The 14,110-nt window shown below is 48.5% G+C and overlaps 2 non-coding genes across 2 annotated transcripts; one reads left to right on the forward strand and one right to left on the reverse strand.

The window, feature by feature from the left end:
* Positions 1-9,257: 9,257 nt before the first annotated feature.
* trnak-uuu (transfer RNA lysine (anticodon UUU)) lies at positions 9,258-9,330 on the reverse strand. The gene has a single exon. It is a non-coding gene; the product is annotated as a tRNA-Lys (tRNA).
* A 438-nt stretch (positions 9,331-9,768) lies between these two features.
* Positions 9,769-9,841, forward strand: trnaw-cca (transfer RNA tryptophan (anticodon CCA)). The gene has a single exon. It is a non-coding gene; the product is annotated as a tRNA-Trp (tRNA).
* The last annotated feature ends 4,269 nt before the right edge of the window (positions 9,842-14,110 follow it).

Consider the following 14,110-nt stretch of genomic DNA (forward strand, 5'->3'; position numbering starts at 1 on the left):
GTCTCCTCTTGGAAGCTGTGGGTTCGAATCCCACTTCTGGCAGTTTCTACTTTTAATTACAAAGCGGAACTGATTTATTTTCACACCACTGTCAAGCACTTTGGGACACCCCTTAAAAGTGGGATTCAGCGGTTCACCTGCTCCATTCACATAGAAACATAGAAGATAGGAGCAGGAGTAGTCCATTCGGCCCCTCGAGCCTGCTCCGCCATTTAATGAGATCATGGCTGATCATCCACATTCAGTACCCTGTTCCTGCTTTCTCCCCATATCCCTTTATCTCTTTAGCCTTAAGAAATATATCTAACTCCTTCTTGAATATATTTAATGAATTGGCCTCAACTGCCTTCTGTGGTACAGAATTCAACAGGTTCACCACTCTCTGGGTGAAGAAATTCCTCCTCATCTCAGCCCTAAATGGCTTACCCCTTATCCTTAGACTGTGACCGCTGGTTCTGGATTCCCGCACCATCGGGATCATTCTTCCTGAATCTAGTGTGTCTAGTCCTGTTAGAATTTTGTAAGTTTCAATGAGATCCCCTCTCATTCTTCTAAACTCTAGCGAATATAAGCCTAATCATCTCAATCTGTCTTCATACGTCATTCCTGCCATCCCATGTATCAGTCTGGTGAATCTTCGCTGCACTCCCTCCATGGCAAGAACATCCTTCCTCAGATAAGGTGACCAAAGCTGCACACAATACTCAAGTTGTGGTCTCACCAAGGCCTTGTACAACTGCAGCAAGACATGCTTGCTCCTGTACTCGAATCCACTCACTATAAAGGCCAACATTTGCCTTCTTAACCACCTGCTGCACCTGCATGCTTACCTTCAGCGATTGGTGCACAAGGACACCCAGGTCTCATTGCAGTGCCCCTTTTCCTAATCTATTGATGTTCTGATAATAAGCTGTCTTCCTGTTTCTGCCACCAAAGTTGATAACCTCACATTTATCCACATTATACTGCGTCTGCCATGCATCTGCTAAATCACCTAACCTGTCCACATCATACTGGAGTTTCTCTGCATCCTCCTCACAGCACACATGCCCACCCAGCTTTGTGCCGTCTGCAAACTTGGAGTTATTACATCTAGTTCAACCTTCTACATCATTAATATATATTGTGAGTAGCTGAGGTCCTAGCACTTATCCCTGCCCTACCCCACTAGTAACTGCCTGCCACTTGGAAAAAGACCCGTTTAGACATACTCTTTGCTTCCTGTCTGCCAACCAGTTCTCTATCCAAGTCAGTACCTTACCCCCGATCCCATGTGCTTTAACTTTGCACGCCAATCTCTTATCTGGGACCTTATCGAAAGCCTTCTGAAAGTCCAAATACACCACATCCACTGGTGCTCCCTTATCTATTCTACCAGTTACATCCTCAAAAAATTTTAACATTTCCATCTGACCTGGTGATGCGCTATCAATTACTCAAAAGAATGAGGTTAAGCGAGTAACTAACAGGCTTTTATTAACAAGAGAATGAAGGTGTGCCTCGAGTGGTCGACCAGTCCAGAAAACAGAGGGACTGTGGAGCAGTCACCTTTATACCTGGACTCGTGGGAGAAGTCAGCCGAGGCATGTACAGACATGTACACAGTGGAATACAAACACCCACACAGGCAGGTATAACAGTGGTTTACCACATTCACCCCTTGTTTAAGAATGAGTCCAGCGGGGTGAAGTGTACTAAAAGTTTGTGTATTGGAGTCTCTCCGGAGGTCTTCTCTGCCGCTGTGATCGACGTGGCGATGGCAGGGGTAGTGAAGCTTCCGGCGTCGACTCCCGCGTAGGCTGGGGCACTGGTGTGTAGTCCTCGTGGGTGTCGAGCGGGTCGCGGGGCCCAGGCATGCCATCTGCTGGGGTTGGATATTGGATCGTGGGGGGGGCGGTGGTAGTGGGTAGTGGGTTACTGGGGCCACCGAGGGTGCGAAGTCTCGTATGGAGACTGTGTCTTCCCGCCCGTCCGGGTACGCAATTGGGGGTTGGCGTGGAGGAGGTCGACCCTCTCGACGAGGGTGTCCGTTTTATGGATCCTCACGTGTCTTCTCAGTAGGACCGGCCCTGGGGACGTCAGCCATGGCGGTAGCGATGTCCCCGATGTGGACTTCCTTGGGAAGACAAACATTTTCTCATGACGGGTGGCATTAGTGGCAGTGCAGAGCAGTGACCGAATAGAGTGGAGCACATCGGGGAGTACATCCTGCCAGCGGGAGGTCGGAAGGCCCCTAGACTTTAAGGCTAGCAGGGCGGCCTTCCAAACTGTCGCATTCTCTCTTTCCACCTGTCCGTTCCACCGGGGGTTGTAACTGGTGGTCCTGCTTGTGGCAATACCCCTAGCCAACAGGTACTGGTGGAGTTCGTCGCTCATAAATGATGAGCCCCGGTCGCTATGGATATAGCTGGGGAAACCGAACAGGGTGAAGAGGTCGTTCAGACATTTAATGACGGTGGCACTGGTCATGTCCGGGCAGGGGATGGCGAATGGGAAACGGGAGTGCTCATCAATAATTTTGAGGAAGTACACATTGCAGTCGGAGGAGGTGAGATGCCCTTTAAAATCAACACTCAGGCACTCGAAGGGGCGAGTGGCTTTTATTAAGTGAGCCCTGTCTGGTCTATAAAAGTGCGGTTTGCACTCAGCGCAGACTTGGCAGTTCCTGGTCATGGTCCTTACCTCCTCAATGGACTAAGGCAGGTTGCGGGCCTTGATGAAGTGGAAGAACCTGGTGACCCCCGGGTGGCAGATGTCATTGTGGAGGGCCCGCAGTCTATCGATCTGCGCGCTGGCGCAGGTGCCACGTGATAGAGCATCCGAGGGTTCATTGAGCTTCCCGGGCTGGTACAAGATCTCGTAATTGTAGGTGGAAAGTTCGATTCTCCACCTCAAGATCTTGTCGTTTTTGATTTTGCCCCTCTGCTTGTTGTTAAACATAAAAGCAACTGAACGCTGGTCAGTGAGCAGGGTAAATCGTTTTCCGGCCAGGTAGTGCCTCCAATGACGCACAGCCTCCACAATAGCCTGTGCCTCCTTCTCAACAGCGGAGTGTCTGGTCTCCGGGCCCTGGAGGGTTCGTGAAAAGAAGGCCACGGGTCTCCCTGCCTGATTAAGGGTAGCGGCCAGGGCAAAGTCGGACGCATCGCTTTCCACCTGGAAGGGGATGGATTCATCCACTGCGTGCATGGTGGCTTTGGCAATGTCTTCCTTGATATGGTGGAAGGGTAAGCGGGCCTCTGCCATCAAGGGGAAAGAGGTGGACTTGATCAGCGGACGGGCCTTGTCCACATAGTAGGGGACCCACTGGGCGTAATAGGAGAAAAGCCCTAGGCACCTCTTCAGGGCCTTGAGGCAGTGGGAGTTCCATAAGGGGACTCATCCGGTCGGGGTCGGGACCGATGACTCCGTGTTCCACAATGCAGCCAAGGATGGTGAGGCGGGTTGTGCGGAATATGCACTTCTCCTTGTTATACGTCAGGTTCAGGAGTTGGGCGGTGCAGAGGATTTTTTCGAGGTTTGCGTCATGGTCCTGCAAGTCATGGCCGCAGATGGTCACATTGTCCAGATATGGGAAAGTGGCCTGCAACGCATTTTGATCGACCATCTGGTCCATCTCCCTTTGGAAGACGGAGACCCCGTTGGTGATGCCAAAGGGAACCCTAAGGAAGTGATAGAGGCGGCCGTTTGCCTCAAAGGCAGTATACTGGCGGTCCTCAGGGCGGATAGGGAGCTGGTGGTACGCTGATTTCAGGTCAATGGTCGAGAAGACGTGGTACTGCGCGATCTGGTTGACCATATCAGCTATGTGGGGGAGTGGGTAAGCCTCCAGCAGGGTGTAGCGATTTATTGTCTGGCTGTAGTCGATGACCAGGCGCTGCTTCTCGCCGGTCTTAACGACCACAACCTGGGCTCGCCAGGGGCTGGTGCTGCCCTCAATAATCCCCTCCTTCAGGAGCCGCTCCACTTCGGTTTTAATGAAAACCCTGTCCCCGGCACTTTATCGCCTGCTCTTTGTGGCGATGGGCTTACAGTCGGGGGTGAGGTTAGCAAACAGTGGGGGTGGGGGTGACTCTGAGTGTGGAGAGGTTGCACCTGGTGCGCAGCGGGCAGTTTGGAAGCTGCTGGCTGTGGACTGTGAGTAGGGGGAGGGGTCCACCGTACGCCATCGTAACACTTTTAAGGTGGCACTGAAAATCTAGCCCCAGTAGAACGGCAGTGCAGAGGTGGGGCAGGACCAGAAGTTTAAAATGATCATACACAGTCCCGTCTACTAAGAGTGTCACCATGCAGTAGAAGCCAATGTCCGCCGACTGGGACTCGGAGGCCATAGAAATCCGCTGGTGCACAGGCAGGACTGGGAGAGAGCAACGCCGCACCGTGTCGGGGTGGATGAAGCTCTCCATGCTCCCAGAGTCAAAAAGGCAGGTTGTTTTGTGTCCATTTACCTTAATGTCCATTGTGGACCGGGCCAGTTGGTGCGGTCTCGCTTGGTCCAGCGTAACAGAGGCCAGCGTAGGGGTCGGTGTGTCGCTGCGGGTATCAGATGAGGCGGTGTTGGGGGCCTGCTGCGTCCCGGCTGGCATCCAAGATGGCGGCGTCCATTGTCCCCATGTGGCTGGAGGTGTCCAAAATGGCTGCTGTTCTGGTGGTTCGCGCATGGCTGGGGAGGCCCAAGATGGCGGCCCGCACGGCCCACACACAGGCTTTGGCCCTGCAGACGCTGGCGTAGTGTCCCTTCTTCCCGCAGCCCGAGCAGATGGCATTTTTCGTCGGGCAGCGCGTTCTGGGGTGTTTGGCCTGGCCACTGAAGTAACATTTCTGGCCTTGGGACACTGCTGCGGTAGTTGGGCCGTTGCTGGAATGTGGCTGGTGTGGCACGGCGCTATGAGACGGTCCTACCATGTCCCAGGCTGTCGTTCCCCGCGGCGTCCACGTTGCAGAGGAGCAGGCATCCATGCCCCGTTAGGCTGCGTCCAATGATAGTGCGAGTTCGGAGGCCTTGTTGAGGTCGAGGTCACTCTGCTCCAACAGTCGCTGTCGGGTGTAATTGGACCTGTGGCCCGCTACAAAAGCGTCCCGGATAAGTTCCTCTGTGTACACGGTGGCCTTTACATCCTTACAACCACAGGCCCGGCCAAACACAGACAGTGCCTGAAGGTATTCCTCGGTCGATTCCCAGGTTGTTGTTTACGACTCCCCAGGAGGTGCCTGGCGCACAGCTCGTTCACTGGGCACGTGTACTGGTCCTTGAGGAGCTTGAGAGCAGCCGTGTATGAGGTCGCATCCTGGATGACCGAGTACGCTCGGTGGTTCACTTTGGAGGTCAGGACATCCAGTTTGTCCTCATCCGATTTGACCGTTGCAGCGGAGGCGATCAGGAATTTTTCAAAGCACCTAAGCCAGTGAGCAAACTTGGTGGATGCGTCCGCCTCCCGATGGTCTAAGTCCAGGCATGCTGGTGTGAGGATCTTCTCCATTATAAAACATCTTGTTAATAAAATTGATGCGCTATCAATTACTCAAAAGACTGAGGTTAAGCGAGTAACTAACAGGCTTTTATTAACAAGAGAATGAAGGTGTGCCTCGAGTGGTCGACCAGTCCAGAATACAGAGGGACTGTGGAGAAGTCACCTTTACACCTGGACTCGTGGGAGGAGTCAGCCGAGGCATGTACAGACATGTACACAGTGGAATAAAAACACCCATACAGGCAGGTATAACAGTGGTTTACCACACCTGGTACTGAAAGTGGAGACGGTTCCACAGTATAGCAGATATCCCGTTTGCGGAATCATTTTGTTGGAACTTGCTCCTTCTGCTTGTCCAGGGGCGAGATTGCTCTCCTGTGTGAGGAAATAACAACTAAGAACAAAAGAATTAGGAGCTGGAGTAGCCCATATGTTGTGTAAAATGAGATATGGGTAACAGTTAACAGTTAACATGCAAAGCACAAAACATGCTGACAAGGGTGGTGCTGTTGCTGTTTGGCGAACCGACCTCTACCTAGTGGAAGCTGTACGCCAACTCTCCAACACCTCCTCCTACCTCCGCCTGGACCATGACCCCACTGCCGAATATCAAGCCACCATTTGCAAGACTGTCACTGACCTCGTATGAGAAGAGATTGAGTAAACTAGGCCTGCAATCTCTTGAATTCGGAAGAAAGAGAGGGGATCTCATTAAGCATGCAAAATTATTACATGGTTTGATCGGTTGGATGCTGGGAGAATGTTTCCCTTGGCTGGGGAGTCTAGAACCAGGGGCCACAGCCTCAGGATAAAGGTTAGGCCATTCAGGACTGAGAGGAGAATAAATTTCTGCACACAGAGGGTGGTGAATATTTGGAATTCTCTACCCCAGAGGGCTGTGGAGGCTCAGTCATTGGGTATGTTCAAAACAGAAGTCGGTAGATTTCTGACTGGTAAGGGCATCAATGGATATGGCGATAGGGCCGGTGAATGGAATTGAGGCAGGAGATCAGCCATGATCTCATAGAATCCCCTACACTTGCTTAAAAATCTGTTCCATTACCTCTTTTTTCCAGTTCTGACGAAAGGTTATCGACCTGAAACGTTAACTCTGTTTCTCTCTTCGCAGAAGCTGCCTGACCTGCTGAGTACCTCCAGCATTTTCTGTTTCAATTCAGATTTCCAGCATCTGCAGTATTTTCTCAGTTCGCATTTCTTTCATTGTGCAAAACGAGGTTATCGCTCAATTAATGGGCCAGAAATTCGTGAGCAAATGCGTGACTACGGTCGGGGTACTCACGGATCTGGCCGTTGGAAATGCCAGCGTTCAGAATGCACAGCGCATGCGGGGAACGCCGGCATTTCCAGTGCTCAGAACAAAGGGGTTCATAAGCACAGCGCATGCGACTGCACAGGCAGCGCTTGCGCAGTGAATTTCGTAGATTTCATTCATGGATTCAGTGAGGGTAAGTCCTTACAAGTTACACTTGAAAAAAGCAGGTGTAATGTTGTTCCAAGGCTGCGGAGGAAGATATATTTTATCGTGGAGCTTCTGAAAGGCAATATTTTTGTTTGGGAAAGGGAGGGAAGTTATTTTAAGAAATTTTAAGTAAGTTTTAAAGTTAAAATTTTTTTTTTAAACGGGTTTTCAGAACGGTAGGTAGAAGGAGCAATTGTGGCTGTGTGAATGGAATGTGAAAATGAGTGTTCTAAAATGAGTAATGTAACATTTCCAGCACTTTTAAGAAAGAAACTTTTCATCAGTAATAAGTAATTCTGTATGTATGTCCGCATATATTCCTTTACATATATGTATGTATGTTTTATATTCCTTTACTTATGTGTATGAATGTATGTTTTTAATTATGATTTTCCAATAAGTTACTTTCTCTGAAAGTCATAATTAAATAATACATTCATACACATAAGTAAAGGAATATATACATAACACGCAAAGGAATATATACAGACATACATACTTTCAGAAGCTCCACGATAAGAAATATCTTCCTCCGCAGCCTCTGGAGCAAATGTACCCATGCTTTTTTCATGTGTAAGTTGTAAGGACTTGACCTCACTGAAAGCATGAATGAAAGCGGCGAATTTTACTGCGCACGCGTTCTGCCTCTGAACCCCTTCATTCAGAGGACAGGAAATGCCGGTTTTCCCCGCATGCGCTGTGCATGCTGAAAACCGGCATTTCCTCCGGCCAGACGCGTAAGTACCCCGACCGTACTCGCGCATTTGGAAGGGAATTACTGGGCCAACATTTTACATGTAAATAAAATGAAAAATTTAACAATTGCACGATTTGCCCCCTCGCATCTGCGACTGAGGGTCCAAGGAGGTGCATTGCGCAAGAGGTCATCATCGTACGTATCCTCACACTGTTCCCTTTCGGGAACTGTATGAAGTGGTGGAAGGATTTATGGCCGTGATTAACGCTCATTCCGTGACCGTAACCATCTTTGAACCAGCCATTAGGGTGGTTAGTCCTATGGCGTGAGGGTTTTACAGGCTCCCACAACCCATCTGATGGGGGGGGGGGACCCGCACCCACGGACGCAAGTATCCCGCTGGATGTCCACCCAGAATTTATAGTTGGAGCTCCGACTCCACTTGCCGGGACTGTTTGGAGTGGGGTTCGAAACCCTACTCCTTCTTGCCCAGCGGCGGGGATGCTTACTGCTACGCAAAAGGCCCACTCCACACAAAAGGTGACACCCATACGTTTCCTGCGCCTTTTCCCTCCCCGTGACTGGAGCCCTATGCTGCCACTTGAAAGACCAAGCTATCATCTGCCCTTTTTGCGGCGCCTTTGACTTCTCATTACCAATGATGAGCAGGCGCTGTGCCTCCACCTCCTTGAGGAGATTGCTGAGGTCATCATCAGTTCAATTGTGAGTTCTTTTAATGCCGTGAATTGTGCTCATTCCAGCCATTTCAAGTTGCTCATTGGATTGGGCCTTTGGCATAGCGGTAGGATCCCCGCCGCTAAGCCAGATCAGGATCGGGGTTTCAAACTCTGCTCCAAGACAGTCCTGGCCAGTAGAGTCGGAGCTCCGGCTCTAAATTCTGGGTTGACATCCAGTGGGATATTTGTGTCCGTGGGTGTGGGTGGCCCCCCTCCTTGTATAGCTTGTGGGAGCCTGTAAAACCCTCCTGCCATAGGACTAACTGTCCTAATGGCTGGTTCAAAAATGGTTACTGCCACAGAATGAGCGTTAATCATGGCCATAAATCCTTCCACCACTTCATACAGTTCACCAAAGGGAACAGTGTGAAGACACGTATGATGACGACATTGCTAAATAAATAAATGGAATTAACAAAATTCTTTTAGGTCTTTAAATTGCTTTAATTCTGTTTAAAACTACTTCAGATTCTTCAAAATAATGTAAACATTTTTAAAAGTTTATAAAAGTTACCAAAATCTTCAAAAAACTTCCAAAAACCTATTTAAACTGCTGCTTTGCATGTAAAAATGCTCAGCAGCTTGGCAGAAACATTGGGGGCGTGTCCTGTGAAACTGAGACCTCAAGGGGCGTGTCTCAGTTGCACTGCGCGCTCCAGGCTTCGCGCTGGCTGCACGCCTGGGCGGCGTGACGTCATACGCTGCCCGGGATTCTTCTTTTTGAAACACGAATTCCAGGCGTCCCTGGAGGTGATCGGCAGGAGCGTCGGGTAAGTGCATATACGGGGCTTGCACGCGCGGCAAGCCCCGTTCACGAATTTCTGGCCCAATGACGCTTTGAAAGCAACATAAAAGTTTAACAAAATAAATACCGCCCAACGTGGGGCTCGAACCCACGACCCTGACATTAAAAGTCTCATGCTCGACCGACTGAGCTAGCCGGGCCCGTTGGAGCTGTAGTTCTTTGTTGCTGATTGCAGTCAGGTACCTGGTGGCTCCGGTCCGGTCACAACAGCATGTCTGAGCCGCGTTTCTGCAAACTACAAAACAAGTTCTCCAGAAGCCCAAGGCGTATAAGGAACTCAAGCAGCATAATCCCTTTCATTAACCACAGGGGTTCAGGCAATTTTCTGATCGCAAATCGCTTTAGTCCTTGTCAATATCTCTTGTCTATTTCCCGGAGATTCCCGGTTCTGTCTTTCTCTCTGGCTCTGTTTATTGTGTCTGTGGCCACCTGCGGGTTGATTTTGAAGGAATACCTGTGTTTGTGTCTGCTTGTTACGTTAAACAAATGAGGGCATCAGGCGCTTCTGTGCATGACACTGAGGAATCAGGAGAAGGCAGGAGGAATGAAAAAGTGTTTGTGGAACGTTTGCATTGTAGGACCTCGTGGCGCAACGGTAGCGCGTCTGACTCCAAATCCTAAAAGCTACGTGTTCAAATCACGTCGAGGTCACTGTTCTTCCGGGTAATTTCAGAATTGTTGTTTTCTTTGCCGTTTCACAATAACCAGACACGTGCTCCAAAGACTGTCTCACTCTTTCCCCAGTGTCGGTCAGAGAAATGCCAGTGAAAGGAAATCAAAGCAGAAAAAGCGATTCTGTAGTGTCCCTTCTGTCTGAACAGTGCTTTCTCGAGCGCATTTAAGCCGAGGTTTCCGTAGTGTAGCGGTTATCACGTTTGCCTTATACGCGAAATAGTCCCTGGTTCGAGCCCAAGCGGAAAGGTTATTTTTCTGTGAAGTAAATTTAACAGGTTTCTTGTGTCAGAAGCAACGAACAGTTTAAAGCAGACTCCTAAAATACACAGTGCGTAAATTCTGACAGAGTATAAATCTTCGTCAATGAATAAACTTTCACAAATTATTAAAGTTAAATTACTCAACTTTCGACTGTCCCTTACTGTGAGCATTTCTTTCATTCTGCAAAACAACGCTTTCGGTTAATGAATGTTGATTAAAACAATTAAACCACTAAACTACCAGAACACACATTAAAGAGTTGATCACAATTGCTGATATTTCTTATCTTTTTTCTGGTGTTTTTTCAGCTCTTGGTCCTTTTCAGCTCCTGACTGCGGATATTCCTCTGATTAAACGTGAACAAACTGAAATATCCCGCAGCCCCGGCCTCGGTTATTACCAACAGATCTAAGCCGCATTTCAGGCCCGAAAACAAACACGTTAATTATTCGCTTTTCCCCAGCCCCAGAGCTCAGATTGTTACTGCCCATCCCTGGAGCTGCAAGATACCAGGGACCCGGGACAAACCTCCCCATACACCGAGCACAAGCTCAGGAAATCCCCAGGGGCAGATGATATCCCGGTAACTGAGCCTTCAACAGCATTGAACAAGCACCCGGACGGAAACGTTCTTCATGCGGAAGTGATGAGATGTAGAAATTAACGGAGCAAGTCAGGACGGCCGAGCGGTCTAAGGCGCTGCGTTCAGGTCGCACTCTCCTCTGGAGGCGTGTGTGCGAATCCCACTTCTGACAGTCTTTACTTTTAATTACCAAGCGGAACACATTTATTCTCACACCACTGTCAAGCACTTTGGGACATCCATTAAAAGTGGGATTCAGCAGTTCACCTGCTCCATTCACATAGAAACATAGAAGCTCGGAGCAGGAGTAGGCCATTCGGCCCCTCGAGCCTGCTCCGTCATTTAATGAGATCATGGCTGATCATCCACATTCAGTACCCTGTCCCTGCTTTCTCCCCATATCCCTTTATCTCTTTAGCCTTAATAAATATATCTAACTCCTTCTTGAATATATTTAATGAACTGGCCTCAACTGCCTTCTGTGGTACAGAATTCAACAGGTTCACCACTCTCTGGGTGAAGAAATTCCTCCTCATCTCAGCCCTAGGTGACTTACCCCTTATCCTAAGACTGTGACCGCTGGTTCTGGATTCCCGCACCATCGGGATCATTCTTCTTGCATCGAGTGTGTCTAGTCCTGTTAGAATTTTGTAAGTTTCAATGAGATCCCCTCTCGTTCTTCTAAATTCTAGCGAATATAAGTCTAATCATCTCAACCTGTCTTCATACGTCATTCCTGCCATCCCATGTATCAGTCTGGTGAATCTTCGCAGCACTCCCTCCATGGCAAGAACATCCTTCCTCAGATAAGGTGACCAAAGCTGCACACAATACTCAAGGTATGGTCTCACCAAGGCCTTGTACAACTGCAGCAAGGCATCCTTGCTCATGTACTCGAAACCTCTCACTATAAAGGGCAACATTTGCCTTCTTAACCACCTGCTGCACCTGCATGCTTACCTTCAGCGATTGGTGCAAACGGACACCCAGGTCTCATTGCAGTTCCCATTTTCCCAATCTATTGTCATTCTGATAATTAGCTGTCTTCCTGTTTTTGCCACCAAAGTTGATAACCTCACATTTATCCACATTATACTGCATCTGCCATGCTTCTGCTAAATCACCTAATCTGTCCATATCATACTGGAGTTTCTCTGCATCCTCCTCACAACACACATGCCCACCCAGCTTTGTGTCGTCTGCAAACTTGGAGTTATTACATCTAGTTCAACCTTCTAGATCATTAATATATATTGTGAGTAGCTGGGGTCCTAGCACTTATCCCTGCCATACCCCACTAGTAAATGCCTGCCACTTGGAAAAAGTCCCGTTTAGACATACTCTTTGCTTCCTGTCTGCCAACCAGTCCTCTATCCAAGTCAGTACCTTACCCCCGATCCCATGTGCTTTAACTTTGCACGCCAATCTCTTATGTGGGACATTATTGAAAGCCTTCTGAAAGTCCAAATACACCACATCCACTGGTTCTCCCTTATCTATTCTACCAGTTACATCCTCAAAATTTTTTAACATTTCCTTCTGACCTGGTACTGAAAGTGGAGACGGTTCCACAGTGTAGCAGTTATCACGTTTGCGGAATCATTTTGTTGGAACTTGCTCCTTCTGCTTGTCCAGGGGCGAGATTGCTCTCCTGTGTGAGGAAATAACAACTAAGAACAAAAGAATTAGGAGCTGGAGTAGCCCATATATTGTGTAAAATGAGATATGGGTAACAGTTAACAGTTAACATGCAAAGCACAAAACCTGCTGACAAGGGTGGTTCTGTTGCTGTTTGGCGAACGGACCTCTACCTAGCGGAAGCTGTATGCCAACTCTCCAACACCTCCTCCTACCTCCGCCTGGACCATGACCCCACTACCGAAATGAAGTCACCATTTGCAAGACTGTCACTGACCTCGTATGAGAAGAGATTGAGTAAACTAGGCCTGCAATCTCTTGAATTCGGAAGAATGAGAGGGGATCTCATTAAGCATGCAAAATTATTACAGGGATTGATCGGTTGGATGCTGGGAGAATTTTTCCCTTGGCTGGGGAGTCTAGAACCAGGGGCCACAGCCTCAGGATAAAGGTTAGGCCATTCAGGACTGAGAATGGAAGAAATTTCTTCACACATAGGGTGGCGAATCTTTGGAATTCTCTACCCCAGAGGACTGTGGAGGCTCAGTCATTGGGTATGTTCAAAACAGAAGTCAGTAGATTTCTGACTGGTAAGGGCATCAAGGGATATGGCGATAGGGCCGGTGAATGGAATTGAGGCACGAGATCAGCCATGATCTCATAGAATCCCCTACACTTGCTTAAAAATCTGTTCCATTACATCTTTTTTCCAGTTCTGACGGAAGGTTATCGACCTGAAACGTTAACTCTGTTTCTCTCTTCGCAGAAGCTGCCTGACCTGCTGAGTATCTCCAGCATTTTCTGTTTCAATTTAGATTTCCAGCATCTGCAGTATTTTCTCAGTTCGCATTTCTTTTATTGTGCAAAACAAGGTTATCGCTCAATTAATGACGCTTTGAAAGCAACATAAAAGTTTTAAAAAAAAATACCGCCCAACGTGGGGCTCGAACCCACGACCTTGAAATTAAGAGTCTCGTACGCTACTGCTTGATCTAGCCGGGTCTGTTAAAACTGCCTTTCGTTGTCGCTGATTGCAGTCAGGTACCTGGTGGCTCCGGCCCAGTCACAACAGCATGTCTGAGCCGCGTTTCTGCAAACTACGAAACAAGTTCTCCAGAAGCCCAAGGCGTATAAGGAACTCAAGCAGCAAAATCCCTTTCATTAACCATAGGGGTTCAGGCAATTTTCTGATCGCAAAGCACTTTAGTCCTTGTCAATATCTCTTGTCTATATCCCGGAGATTCCCGATTCTGTCTTTCTCTCTGGCTCTGTTTATTGTGTCTGTGGCCACCTGCGGGTTGATTTTGAAGGAATACCTGTGTTTGTGTCTGCTTGTTACGTTAAACAAATGAGGGCATCAGGCGCTTCTGTACATGACACTGAGGAATCAGGAGAAGGCAGGAGGAATGAAACAGTGTTTGTGAAAAGTGTGTATATAAAAACAGCGCGTTTAAAACTGTAGGAACTCTTGGCGCAACGGTAGCGTGTTTGACTCCAGATCAGAAGGCTGCGTGTTCAAATCACGTCGGGGTCACTGTTTTTCCGGATAATTCCAGAATTATTGTTTTCTTTGCCGTTTCACAATAACCAGGCACTTGCTCCAAAGACTGTCTCACTCTTTCACCAGTGTCAGGGAGAGAAGCGCCACAATTCCTCATTTATTTAATGTGACAAGACACATCACAGGTATTCGCTCAAAATCAACCTGCAGGTGGTCACACAGAATAAACAGAGCCAGAGAGACAGGCAGAATCGGGAAACAC

This window comes from Somniosus microcephalus, unplaced genomic scaffold (genome assembly GCF_052327205.1).
Source record: "Somniosus microcephalus isolate GS21.2 unplaced genomic scaffold, FLI_Smic_1.0 unresolved_chr4, whole genome shotgun sequence".
NCBI classification, from domain to species: Eukaryota; Metazoa; Chordata; class Chondrichthyes; order Squaliformes; family Somniosidae; genus Somniosus; species Somniosus microcephalus.